This window comes from Bombina bombina, chromosome 3 (genome assembly GCF_027579735.1).
Source record: "Bombina bombina isolate aBomBom1 chromosome 3, aBomBom1.pri, whole genome shotgun sequence".
Classification (NCBI taxonomy): domain Eukaryota; kingdom Metazoa; phylum Chordata; class Amphibia; order Anura; family Bombinatoridae; genus Bombina; species Bombina bombina.
In genome coordinates this window covers 1144570907-1144584826 of record NC_069501.1, presented here as the reverse complement: position 1 = coordinate 1144584826, position 13920 = coordinate 1144570907, and the positions used below count along the sequence as shown (strand labels likewise).

The window sequence follows — 13920 nt, the reverse complement described above, 5'->3', positions numbered from 1 at the left end:
TTTAGATTATTCCATTATTTCTTTCATAATGTGGTAAGAATCCATGATATATATTTTAGAACTTTGTGCTATATTCAGGGCTTACAGAGTTGGCCTCTTCTCAAACATGAATCGTTCCTAAGATCACAGTCAGACATCACAGATGTGGTGTATATCAATCATCAGTGAGGAACTGTATTCTGAAGTGGGTGGAACAACATCACTACACAATTTCGGCAGTTCATATTGGGAAGCAGGTTTTCTCAGCCGTCATGCTGTTCACCCAAGGGAGTGGCCACTAAACCAAGAGGTGTTTGATCAAATAGTGAAGAGGTGGGTTCTCCCAGAAATAGATCTAATGACCTTTTGTTTGAATCACAAGCTTTCCTGATATTGTGCCAGGTCATGGAATCCTCAAGCGGAACTATTAGATGCTTTAGAATTTCCATGGCCATTCCGTCTAATTTACATCTTCACGTTCCGATACACAAGGAACATTTTCAGTTCCTGAGGTTTGCATTTCTGGACCAGCACTCCCAGTTCATATTACTTCGGTTTGGCTTAGCTACTGCTCCAATAATATTTACGAAGGTTCTGGGGGCTCTTCTAGCAGTTGCCAGAAAACAAGGTATTGCGGTTGCACCTTACCTGGACGATATCTTGGTACAGGCACCATCTTTTCGTCTAGCATGGTAACACTCGGAATTCCTTTTAAGTCTTCTTTGGTCACATGGATGGAAGATAAACTTGGAAAAGAGTTATCTTACTCCAAATACCAGGGTTAATTTCCTGGGCACAGTTATAGACTCGGTGTCCATGAAGATCTTTCTAACAGATCAGAGATGTTCCAATCTAACAACAGCATGTCTTGCCCTCCAGGCCTCCTTGAAACCTTCGGTGGTAAGTGTATGGAGGTGATTGGGCTCATAGTGTCTTGTATAGACATCATTCCCTTTGCAAGATTACATCTCAGACCCTTACAGCCATGCATGCTCAGACAATGGAACAGTGGCCATTCCGACCTGTCACAACAGATAGTACTAGACAGCCTGTCAAGAGACTTGCTCTCTTGGTGGCTCTGTCAAGATTACCTTCCTGGGACCATCCTGGGAGATTGTGACTACGGACGCCAGTCTATCTGGCTGGGGAGCGATTTGGGGTGCCAGAAGGGCACAGGGTCTGTGGAGGAGTCCACTTTGCCAATCAAAATATTGGAACTTCGGGAAATCTTCAATGCTTTGAAGGCTTAGCCCCTTCTGGGTTCGTCCCCACTTTATCATTCCAATCATACAATATAACTTTGGTAGCCTACATCAACTATCAAGGAGGAACGAGGAGTTCCTTGGCAATGAGGGAGGTTTCTCAGTTCTTAGAGTAGGCGGAGACCCACAACTGTAAGCTGTCAGCGATCCACATTCCGGGCGTGGACAACTGCGAAGCAGACTTCCTCAGCAGGCAATCCTTTCACCCAGGGGAATGGTCTCTCCACCCCAATATATTTGCAGAGATATGCAGTAGATATGCAGTAGTATCCATTACTTCTCCCCTGTGTGGTGGCTCAGATCAAACAGGAGCTAGCCTCTGTGATCCTGATTGCTCCATCCTGGCTGCAAAGTACTTGGATCGCGGATCTAGTGAGGATGTCTTCATCTCCTTCATAGAGGTTACCCTGTCGCAGGGACCTGCTACTACAGGATCCCTTCGTACATCAAAATCTAGTTTCTCTGCGCCTGACTCTGTGGAAATTGAACGCTTAGTCTTAGAGGTTTTTCAGAGAGTGTCATTGACACTTTGATTCAAGCTCGTAAGCCAGTTACTCAACGCATCTATCATAAGGTGTGGCAGACGTACCTACACTGGTGTGAGGAGCATGGTTTTTCTTGGCATAAGGTTAAGGTTGCCAGAATGTTATCTTTTCTCCAGGATGGGCTGGAAAGGGTCTCTCTGCTAGTTCCTTGAAGGGACAGATATCGGCCCTGTCGGTGTTACTGCACAGGAGATTAGCTGAGCTTCTGGATATGCAGTCCTTTGTTAAGGCCCTGACTAGGATCAGCCCTGTGTTTAGAAGGGTGGCTCCACCTTGGAGTCTCAATATTGTTCTCCGTGTATTGCAGCAGGCTCAGTTTGAGCCTATGCATACTATTGTCAGGGATCAGGGCTACCCTGAGTGCGGGAGAGGAACCCTATAGCAAGAAGCACATAATCCATTAAACAGTTAGTAATATATATATAGTATTAAGGTAAATCAACACACTGAATGTTTATTTTTGTTCTCTTTACTGCTTGTTACTGTTGATCGCACACCTATACCCTCTTTCCTTTCTCCTCCTTTCCTCTTTCGCTCCCTCACCCCTTTCCTATACCATACTTATTCAACAATCGGTACTTCACGTAAAAAACAACACCTCATAGTCTGGAATAAGATACAATTGGGTCTTCCAGGGGTCCGCTCAGACTGTATAAATAACTCTTAAACGGTTGCACTAACACATATACTGCTCAGTATATTGAGATAAGATCGACAAACCACCCTCAGTACACCCAATAAACATTATCACAATTAATGTCAAAGGGTTCAATATACCCCAAAAACGAATAATAATACTAAATGACCTACACAGACAGAAAGGAGACATAATTTTAATACAAGAAACACACTTCAAAAAAGGGGTAGAGCCGAAATGGCATCATCACACATACACAATAGCCCATTTCTCATCCGGCCCTACAAAAAAAAGTGGGGTTGGCATACTGATTAACCGCAATATCCCATTGGAAATCACACAAATAGAAAAAGATGCAGAGGGGAGGTTGATCATTATAACAGGCCTACTACACGGCCAACCCATTACAATTGCAAAAGTATATTTCCCTAATAAGCAACAAGCAGCGTTTATGCATAAACTTTCGGGGAAAATACTTGACAATACCAAGGGTAGATTATTTATAGGGGGGGATTTTAATGTTCCTCTTAATCCGGGGATAGACACATCGAACGGCTCCACCAATATTCCAAAAAGGGACATCAAACACATCAATAACCAAATACAATCCTTAGCACTACACGACATATGGCGAACCCTTCATCCTTCAACACGGGACTTCACATTCTACACTTTTCCCCACAAATCATACTCCAGGATTGATTATCTCCTAACAGATTCAGTAGGTCTCACACTTATCAAATGTGTGAAGATAAGCTCAGCAACTTGGTCGGACCATGCCCCAGTTTTATGGCCTGGCAGCCCAGTAACACCATATATATGGAAGCTAGAGGACAGTTTGCTGGATCATCCAAATTGACATAGAAAAAGCATTGACCGAATACTTTCATATCAATACCACACGGGACGTAGCATGGGTGGACATATGGGAAGCACACAAATGTGTTATAAGGGGGGAATTATTAAAACACAAAGCGGCGCTACTGAAACAACATAGAACTAAATACAACACGCTTCTCACAGAACTCCAACACTTAGAACGCTCCCATAAACAAAATCCAAAGGACAATTAAATGAACACCCGACTCACAAAAGCTAGGTCAGAACTCAATATGTATTTGCAACATGAACAACAAAGCAGGGCTTTAAAATTACAACAAAAATACTATTCTCAAGGAAACAAGGGGGGAAATTACTTGCTAGATCACTAAAACGCAGACACCTCAAAACACATATTCATAGAATAAAAATTAAGACAGGCCACACCAAGTGTGACAGCTCCTCTCTGGTCGGGAAATTCTGTACATACTACTCATCCTTATACAACTTGGCCCAGAGGGATGACATTGCTAGTGCACCATGTAGCAAAAGACAAGCGGTGTCTGACTACTTGGACAAGACAAATTTACCCAAAATAGATGAGGAACAATTGGATATGTTAGACCCTCCGATAAATATCACTGAAATTGAAATGGCAGTTAAATCGTTGCCCGCAGGTAAAAGCCCAGGACCAGACGGGTTCAGTACCAAATACTATAAAAAATACATCCATATTCTGGCCCCAAAAACTATGCAGCTATTTAGCTCCTTAGATAGTGAAAGGGGTTTCCCTACAACGATGCTTGAGGCACACAGTGCTACCGAAACCCGATAAGCCACCAAACACACCAGAGAATTTTAGGCCAATATCCTTCTTGAATACTGACGTAAAAATTTACGCCAGAATCTTAGCAAATAGACTGAACACCCTTCTCCCACTACTAATAATGCCAGACCAAGTGGGATTTATACCAGGCAGAGAGGCGAGGGACAACACCCTTAAAATTCTACAGCTTACTGCTTTAGCCCAAAACACGCGTCAGGAGCTAGCATTAGTATCAACAGATGCCGAAAAGGCTTTTGACAGGGTGGATTGGGATTTTCTCATGGCCACGCTTCAAAGAATGAATATGAGTGATAACTTTATAGGGAAAATCTCTATGCTAATCCAACAGCCAGGGTTAAGGCAAACTCGGTCCTCTCAGAACCCTTCAGAATACAAAATGGCACAAGACAGGGCTGTCCCCTCTCACCCATCCTGTTTGCAATTTCAATAGAGGTACTCACATGCAACATTAGATCAAACAAAGAAATCAAAGGCATATCCACAGGAGAAAATGAGTACAAGTTAGCGATGTACGCCGACGATGTGTTGCTCACACTGACAAACATCGATAAATCCCTACCTGCATTACTAAAAACATTTGAAGAATATGGAAGGTTATCAAATTTTCACTTAAACCTAACAAAATCTGAATTGCTCAATATAAATGTCCCCACAGATATCTTAAACCAAATAAGGTCCATATGCCCCATTAAAATTCAGCAAACACAGATAAAATATCTAGGCATTCATATCACACGTAATGCACAAGACTTATTCACTGCAAACTACCGTCTTTTACTCAAGGAATAACAAATGACCTCTCAAGGTGGAAGAATAAAACCATCTCTTGGCTAGGAAGGATACACGTTATAAAAATGAACATACTTCCTCGTATATTATATGTACTACAGGCGTTACCCATCACACTGACGAGAGATTATATATCTCAACTGCAAAACAACATAGATCAATTTATTTGGAATGGGATTAGACCAAGAGTTGCCAGGAAAACGTTACATATGACAAGAGACTGGGGGGGATTGGGACTGTCAGATATAAGGCTATATAGAATAGCGACATTGATACAGAGGATAATAGACTGGAGTCATAACTCGAAATCAAAACAATGGATTCAAATTGATAGAGAAATACTTCAAGTCAAAAATATAGGTTGGTTAGCGTGGATGCAGGCAAAACACAGGCCAAACATTATTCTGGAATTATCCACTGCTGGATGAACTCTTCCTGCAGTGGGATGCGCTGGTGAACACGAGCACACATATAACCACTAGACCTGCTCCTCTGACTACACTTTTGGGGAACCCAGACTTACCCTTCTCCACACAGATCAAAACTGACCCGGGGACATCTCCTCAGTTAACAAAATATATAATTAAAAGCTTAATGTCTGGAGATAAAGTTTGCTCCCGTGAGGAGCTAGCAGACCTGCTAGGAAACACCCTGTCAAACTGGTTTTTACACTTGCGGATATCACATTATCTGACCTTGCACAAAGCAAAACAAAACATGCTAAGACAGTTAACCCCCTTTGAAACTATGTGTACATCCACACATTACCCCCATCATACTATCTCCTCCCTGTACAAAATACTCTTAACTCCTGACGGGGACCAACTGCCATCCTATTGCCATAAATGGCATAAGGAACTACACACAGAAATCGCTTATACAGATTGGTTGCGGATATTACGAAATCACAGAAGAGCATCGATATCAGTCAAAACACAGGAAACAAACTTTAAAAATTTATCTCGTTGGTACCTTACACCGATGAGGATCAAAAAGATCTACAAGCACGCTAGTGATCGCTGTAGGAGAGGTTGTGGAGAAATAGCTGACATACATCATGTGTGGTGGGGATGTGACAGGCTAGGAGCTTATTGGGAAGATGTTATCAAACACATGAACAAAACGCTAGATACAAAAATAGCTAGAGAACCGAGCTTACTCCTATTTCACAATCTCCCAATTTTGAAAGATGACATAAAACAAACATTACTATTTATAATGCTTAACAGTGCAAAAGCTCTCATACCCCTAAAATGGAAATCTTCAGAAGTACCAGATGTGGAGATGTGGAAACAGCAGGTTGATCAACAACTTATCTTGGAGAGGTACCACTTTCTTAAAATAGGCAAGATAGACACACATGAATATATGACTCTAAGATGGAACGCTCACAAAGACAATAGATAAATAATAGGATGACTCAGGTATTATTTCTCTAGCTCATACAGACACACACCAATTTTAAGTCAGAAAAGTAATTACTCTAGAACGACCACCACATAGATACAACAATGACAGGAGCGGGCCTCTGGGAGTGGAATTAAATAGCACAACATGACTATTGGGCTCTAAATCCTGGTACCCCCTCCAGTTGCCTCCCTAACCATACCCCTTCTTACCTTACCCCTCTTTCCCATTAATGTCTAATTGTGATAAGAATCATATGCGATGTAAAATTATATATAGCTTTGTTACGATATATACTAATAACTTTGGTCCATTAAGGACCTGGATTTATTCATATCACTCTACTAACCAAGGACTTAGTACCTATGCAAATGGACAGTTGAACGTCCTCACTCTGCTTACCCATTCTTTACCAACAGACAATTGTACTAAGGTCCAAAAGTGGCCAAAAACACTCACCATTGTTTAAGCTATAGACTTAAAGGACACTTGGAAACTTTTACTGTTTATATGCCAAAACATTTTTTTGTACAACTTTTGATTGTTAATGTTGAACGGTTTATTTTGTAACACGAGCCAAACTTGTTTATCAGACAGTTCCACAATAAAGCTCTTTTTAAAAATGAAAAAAAAAAAGAGGCATTCTTGCATTGCGTTTGGGACCTTCCTTCCCTGGGAGTGATAGTTCCTGTTCCCGAAAGGGAACAGGGTCTGAGATTCTATTCCAATCTTTTTGTGGTTCCCAAAACAGAGAGAACTGTTCATCCTATTTTAGACCTAAAGTTTCTAAACAAGTTTCTCAGGGTACCATCCTTCAAAATGGAGACCATTCGGTCCATTCTCCCCTGGTAAAAGAGGGGCAGTTTATGACGACCATAGACCTGAAGGATGCATATCTCCATGTTCCCATTCACAGGGATCATCACAGGTACCTGAGATTTGCCTTTCTAGACAAACACTTTCTGTTTGTGGCGCTTCAGTTTGGCCTTGCCACAGCTCCCAGAATTTTTTCAAAGATTCTGGGGGCTCTCTTGGCAGTGATTAGGGCTCGGGGAATTGCAGTGGCGCCTTACCTGGACAACATATTGGTTCAGGCGCCATCTTTTCAACAAGCAAACTCTCATACAGAGATCTTGTTGTCTTTTCTACGTTCCCACGGATGGAAAGTGAATCTGGAAAAGAGTCCCCTTTTTCCTGCTGCAAGGGTGGTTTTCTTAGGGACCAAGATTCTTAGGGATCCAAGATTCTTGCCTCTCTTCAGTATACTGTTCAGCCATCAGTGGCTCAATGTATGGAGGTAATTGGTCTAATGGTTGCTTCCATAGACATCATTCCCTTTGCTCAATTCCATTTGAGAGCTCTACATTTATGCATGCTCAGACAATGGGACTTTTCGGATCTGTCTCAGAAGATAGATCTAGATCAGTCGACAAGAGACTATCTCTCCTGTGGTGGTGTTCTCAGGAGCATGTCTCGAGGCACATACTTCAGGAGACTTTCCTGGGTCATTTTAAACACTGACGCCAGCTTGCTTGTTGGGGAGCAGTCTGGGACTTGTTAAAAGTGCAGGGTCTATAGACTGGGTTGGAGTCTGCTCTCCCCATAAATATCTTGGAGTTGAGAGTGATTTACAATGCTCTAAAGCGTGGCCTTAGTTGTCTTTAGCCCGGTTTATCAGGTTCCAGTAAGACAATTTCACCTCAGTGGCTTACATCAAACACCAGGGAGGAACTTTCAGTTCCTTAGCCATGAAGCAGGTGGCTTGGATTATTCAGTGGGCAGAAGCCCACAATTATTGTCTATCTGCCATCCACATTACAGGGGTGGACAACTGGGGAAAAAAAACTTTCTGAGCAGACTTTTCATCCCTGGGAGTGGGCTCTCCATCCGGAGGTGTTCTTCAGGTTAACCCTCAAATGGGGTATGCAGAAGTTGGATCTGATGGCGCCTCAACAGAATGCCAACCTTCCGAGGTATGGTTCAAGGTCGAGAGATCCTCAGGCCTCCTTCCACGAGGGTCTCAGGGTATTCCGGCTTTGGAGGAGCATCTCTGGCAACTCCGTTCCACGTGGGTGCAGATTCAGGATTGCCTTCATCATTCTATGCAGCGCCAAAAGTTCCAGGCTGATCGTAGGCGTCTGCCCACGCCTTCCTACCAGGTTGGTGAGGGAGTTTGGCTGTCCTCCCGCAACTTGAACCTTTTGTGTGCCTTCCAATAAACTGGCTCCCCGTTATGTTGGTCCTTTTCAAATACTCTGACTTGTCAATCCTGTGGTCTACGCTCTTGACCTTCCTCCTGCAATGCGCATCTCCAATGTTTTTCATGTCTCCCTCTTGAAACCATTGGTTTGTAATCGGTTTACCACTGTGTTGCCTCGTCCCCGCCCTATCTTTGTTGACAACCATGAGGAGTATGAGGTCAGCAGCATTATTGACTCTCGTATGTCAGGGGCCGCGTACAATATTTGGTTCACTGGAGGGGCTACGGTCTGGAGGAGCGTTCATGGGTTCCCTCCTCTGATGTTCATGCTCCCGCCCTCCTCCGTGCCTTCCATGCCCGTTTACCCAATAAGCCTTTTGTCCTCCCGCGGGGTAGGGGTCGTTGAGGGGCGGGTACTGTCGAGATTTTTGTCCTGATCTGTTTGCCATGTGCTGCTGGCAGCCATTTTACTCACCTCTCTTCCTGGTGCATACTGTGTGATGCTGCTCATTTCCTGCACTTCCTTTTACGGCCAGACTGGTGTAAATCATCCGTGTGAGACAGGATGCAGTCTCAGAATTGTGATGTCATCACTTATTATTTAAAGGGCCTCTGTTCAGTATGCTTTGCCCTTGCGTTGTCTCAGACCTGTTTGTGAGAGCTCCTGTGTATTACCTGGCTTTCTGACGTCCCTCCTGGTTCCTGATCTCTGGCTTGTTCGTGACTCTGCTGTTCTCCTTGTTCCTGATTCCGGCTCATCTGACTATTCGCTTTGGCTCCTGACTCGGCTAGTCTGACTACCAGTTCTGGTTTTGATTCCTGGCTTGTTATTTGACTTGTGGACTTTTTATTTTTTGCTATTAATAAATGTGTGATTATTTTTGCACTTCTTGTCTCAGTCTGATTCCTGACACCAAGGTTATGTTGTCGGATTGTAATCTGATAGACTAGGACAAGCCCAGAAGAGGCCAAGCCTTCAGAGCGTTAAAGATCGCTCGAAGTTCCCAAATGTTCATCAGGAGGAGAGATTCCTTGAGTCCACAGGCCCTGTGCCTTCCTGGCACCCCAAACAGCTCCCCATCCTGATAGACTTGCATCCGTAGTCACAATCTCCCAGGATGGTCTCAAGAATGATGTCCCTTGGGACAGGTGATCTGGACAGAGCCACCAAGAGAGCTATTCTCTCGACCAGCTGTCAAGAGAAATCTGCTGTGACAGATCCAAGTGGTCGCTGTTCCATTGCCTAAGCATTCACAGCTGGAGAGGTCTGAGATGGAACCTGGCGAATGGGATGATATCTATGCTGAATACCATGATCCCAATTACCTCCATACACCGGGCAACAGAGGGCCTTAAGGAGGTCTGGAGGACAAGACAATTGGAAGTAATTTTGCAATGTCTCTGGTCTGTAAGGAATATCCTCGTGGATATGGAATCTAGTATTGTACCCAGGAATTCCACCCTGGTACTGGGAACCAGAGAACTATTTTCTAAGTTTATCTTCCATCCATGAGATCGAAGAAGTAGAAGAGCTCTTGAATGATCTTCTGCCAGCCGGCAGGACAGAGCCTGGACTAGGGTGTCATCCAAGTACGGCGCTACTGCAATACCTCTGGATCTTGCCACCATGAGCAGAGCCCCCAGAACCTTGTTAAAGACTCTTGGGGCAGTAGCCAGACCAAAAGGAAGAGCAACAAACTGGAAGTGTTGGTCCAGAAAAGCGAATCTTAAGAACTTGAAGTGATCCTTGTGTATTGGCACATGAAGGTAAGCATCCTTCAAGTCTATTGAACGGTCCCTCTTGAACTAGGGGCAGAATAGACCTTATCGTCTCCATCTTGAACGAGGGGACCGACAGAAACTTGTTTAAGCCCTTTAGGTCCAGAATCGGGCGAAACGTACCCTTCTTCTTTGGGACCACAGAAAGGTTTGAGTAGTACCCCAGACCTCTCTCTGCCATAGGTACTGGCACGATTACCCCTAGGAAGGAGAGATCCCTCACGCACCCTAGGAAGGCATCTCACTTGTCTGGCCTTGAAGACAGGTTTGATATGAGGAATCTGCCCCTGGGTGGATGACATTTGAAACCTATCCTGTAACTCTGAGCAATGACCTTCAGAACCCAAAGGTCTTGTACGTCTCCCAGCCAAGCCTCCACAAAGAGAGATAGTCTGCCCCTGACACGATCTAGTGACTGATCGGGGGCCGCCCCTTCATGCCGATTTTGTCTCGGCGGGCTTCTTCTGCTTGGATTTATTCCAAGATTGAGATGGTTTCCAAGTTCCCTTGGACTGATCAGGCTTCGCGGGGTGCTACTGGCATTGGAATTTATCCGAATGAAAGAGACAAAAATTTGGACCCTGTCCCTTAGGCTTATTATCCTTATCCTGCCGTAGAAAGGCACCCTTGCCCCCAGTGACCGTGGATATGATAGAGTCCAGGCCTGGACCGAAAAGAATATTTTCCCTTAAACAGAAGAGAATGCAATCTAAATTTTGAAGTCATGTCAGCAGACCAAGATTTCAGCCACAGAGCCCCATGGGCTAGAACAGAAAAACCTGATGTCTTAGCATTCAAGCAAATAATCTGCATGTTAGCATCACAGATAAAAGAATTAACTACCCTTTAGGCCTTAATTCTTTCCTGGATTTCATTGAGGGGAGTTTCCACCTCGATCATCTTCGACAGAGAATCATACCAATATGTAGCAGCACCAGCCACCGCAGCAACCGCCACTGCAGGCTGAAGCAAATACCCTGTGTGTTGAAAAATCTTCCTTAATAGGGTTTGTAGTTTCTTATCCATTGGCTCCTTAAACGACAAACTATCCTCATTCAGGATAGTGGTGCGTTTATCAAGCGTGGAGATAGCTCCACCCACCTTAGGGACCGAACCCCACAATTCTAATTGAGAGTCCAGAACCGGGAACAATCTTTTAAAAGAAGAAGGGGAGAAAGAGGATCAGTCTTTCCCATTCATTCTTAATATTATTTGCCATCTTAACGGGAACCGGGAAAGTTTGTGGCACCACCCTGTTCTCGTAAACTTTATCAAGCTTAGGAATAGTAGGTTCCTTGGGTAACTTAGGTTCCAGAACCTCTAACATAGCCAACATTTCTTTTAACAGAAAGCGTAAATGCTCTATCCTAAATCTAAAGTCTGGTTCATCCGCAGCCGGAGGCCTAGAGGCAGCCAATTCCAACCCAGAGCTTCCTCTGAAGTATTAGAGATGTCTTCATCAACAGATAATCTAGTATCAGATAAATCCAACAAGTTGGTAGATGACCCCTGGAAAGGATCGCAATGTTTAACCTTTCACTTGCACTTAGCAGGGCGAGGTAAAGCACTGAAGGCCGCAGACACTGCCGTCTGCAACTGTTTATTACAGTCTGACGACAAGAGGGCCCCTCCCGAAGGAAGATTAGCAGTGCAACAGGAAGCTGCATGTGTTAAAGGAGATGATTGCAGGGAACGCACCTCACGGGGTGGATACCCCTCAGAGGTGGACGGCTCAGTTGTACTAAAGATCTTTGTCTTTTTAGATGCAACTACCTTATTGAGGCATGTGGAACATAATCGAGCAGGCAGATATACCATAGTCACCTCACAATAAAAAACAGGTATTAGATTTAGGTAAAGAGGGAGTACCCTCTAACGCATCAGAGTCCTCCATAGCTTGCGCCTTTGATATGGACAATAGAAAAATAGATAAATGGCAACTCACCACCTCCTAGGACCCAGGCCCCACAGAGAAACCGCTTCTTCTCCTGTAAACTGCACGGTCAGGAAAGAGAGAGTTAAAGAGGCCATACCCAGTCACATGGAGTGCCGTGCAGAACCGCCCCTGCGGCAGGAAAAAAGCGTGCCAACTGGTTGCACAGATATCCAAAATAAAAGTACAACCTGAATGTTCCCTCATCTGCCAGATCCTCATCTCACTCATGTCGCAGCGTAAAACATAATAAAGCAATCATGTATAAATCCCTGCTGTTCAATAATCTCCTTCCAGAGACCCTGTCTTCTTAACATTAACGTATGATATAAATGAAACGATCTTACCAGAATTGTCGCCGTGGAACAGACACACAGCCTCTCAAGTTTGACAGTCTGTCGCATCACACCTGACATGGACTTGAGTGATAAAAGCAGGCAGCGAAACTCAGCGAGACTCTCCCTGCATCTCCGGACTCTAAAGTTTGTCAGTGCTCTCACTGAGAGGCTGACAAGACTACTTAAAAACTCCAGTCCCATAGTGAAGAGTACTACCCTCCATAAGAGACTACTCTGAATCTTCCGACACTTCTCTGCCATCCTCCTGTGATGAAAGGCAAAGAATGACTGGGGGGTGAGGGGAGTGGGGGAAGTATTTAAGCTTTTGGCTGGGGTGTCTTTGCCTCTTCCTGGTGGCTAGGTTCTGTATTCCCACAAGGAATGAAGCCGTGGACTCTCCTCATATTAAGATGGGGAAAAAAGCATCAATACGTGTGGCGAGATGTTTTCCATAGAAATAATTATAGTTTTCTGTCACGTAAAATTATGCAATGGAAGACGAAATACAAAGGCACATGTTTAAACTTTAATATTACACCTAATACAAGTCAAATAGGACTGTTTTCAGTGCACTGTACCTTAAACACGCTGTTATTTTCATATGCATAGGTTTTTTGAGTATTTTGATACTTGTATTTCTAATTACTAGTGGGAACCAATTCCCAAGCTAGGGGACACAGAATTAGAAGGGAGGGAGAACAAGGCAAGGCGGACCTAAACCGAAGGCACCACCGCTTGAAGAACTTTCCTCCCAAAAGAAGCCTCAGCAGAGGCCAACAGATAGCCCCACTGAGTTCTGAACCCAGGACCTTCTGTGTGTAAAGCAGACATGATAACCACTACACTATGGGACTGCTGGAGCTATAGTCCTCTCAGGAGGCTGTTGACCAGCTGTCTCATAAGCCAACCAAATGACACTCCTCAACCAAAAAGAAAAAGTAGCTGAAGTGACCTTCTAGCCCTTACGTTTGCTAGAAAAAACAACAAAAAGTTCAGAAGATTGTCGAAAATCCCTAGAAGCCTGCAGATAGAACTTCAAAGAACACACTACATCTAAAATAAGAAACAGAAGTTCCTTATGAGAATTAGGTATAGGACAGAAAGAAAAACCCTGACAGTTTCCTGATGGATATTATGGTCCGAAACCACCTTAGGAAGAAATCCTAATTTGGTACGAAGGACCACCTTATCCACACGGAAATTTAAAACAAAATTTACAGAATAAATTTCTTTCTTTCCGTATAGGGTGAGTCCACAACATCATCAATTACTGTTTGGAATATCACTCCAGGCCAGCAGAAGGAGGCAAAGTGCACCACAGCAAAGTTGTTAAGTGTAACTCCCCTACCCATAATCCCCAGTCATTCGACCAAAGGGAAATGGAA

General features: G+C 43.9%; 1 protein-coding gene across 1 annotated transcript in view; it reads left to right on the top strand.

The window, feature by feature from the left end:
* The window catches only part of RNF17 (ring finger protein 17), a 514511-nt gene that overhangs the window by 317590 nt on the left and 183001 nt on the right, over window positions 1-13920 (top strand). The gene's annotated exons all lie outside the window — the stretch shown is intronic.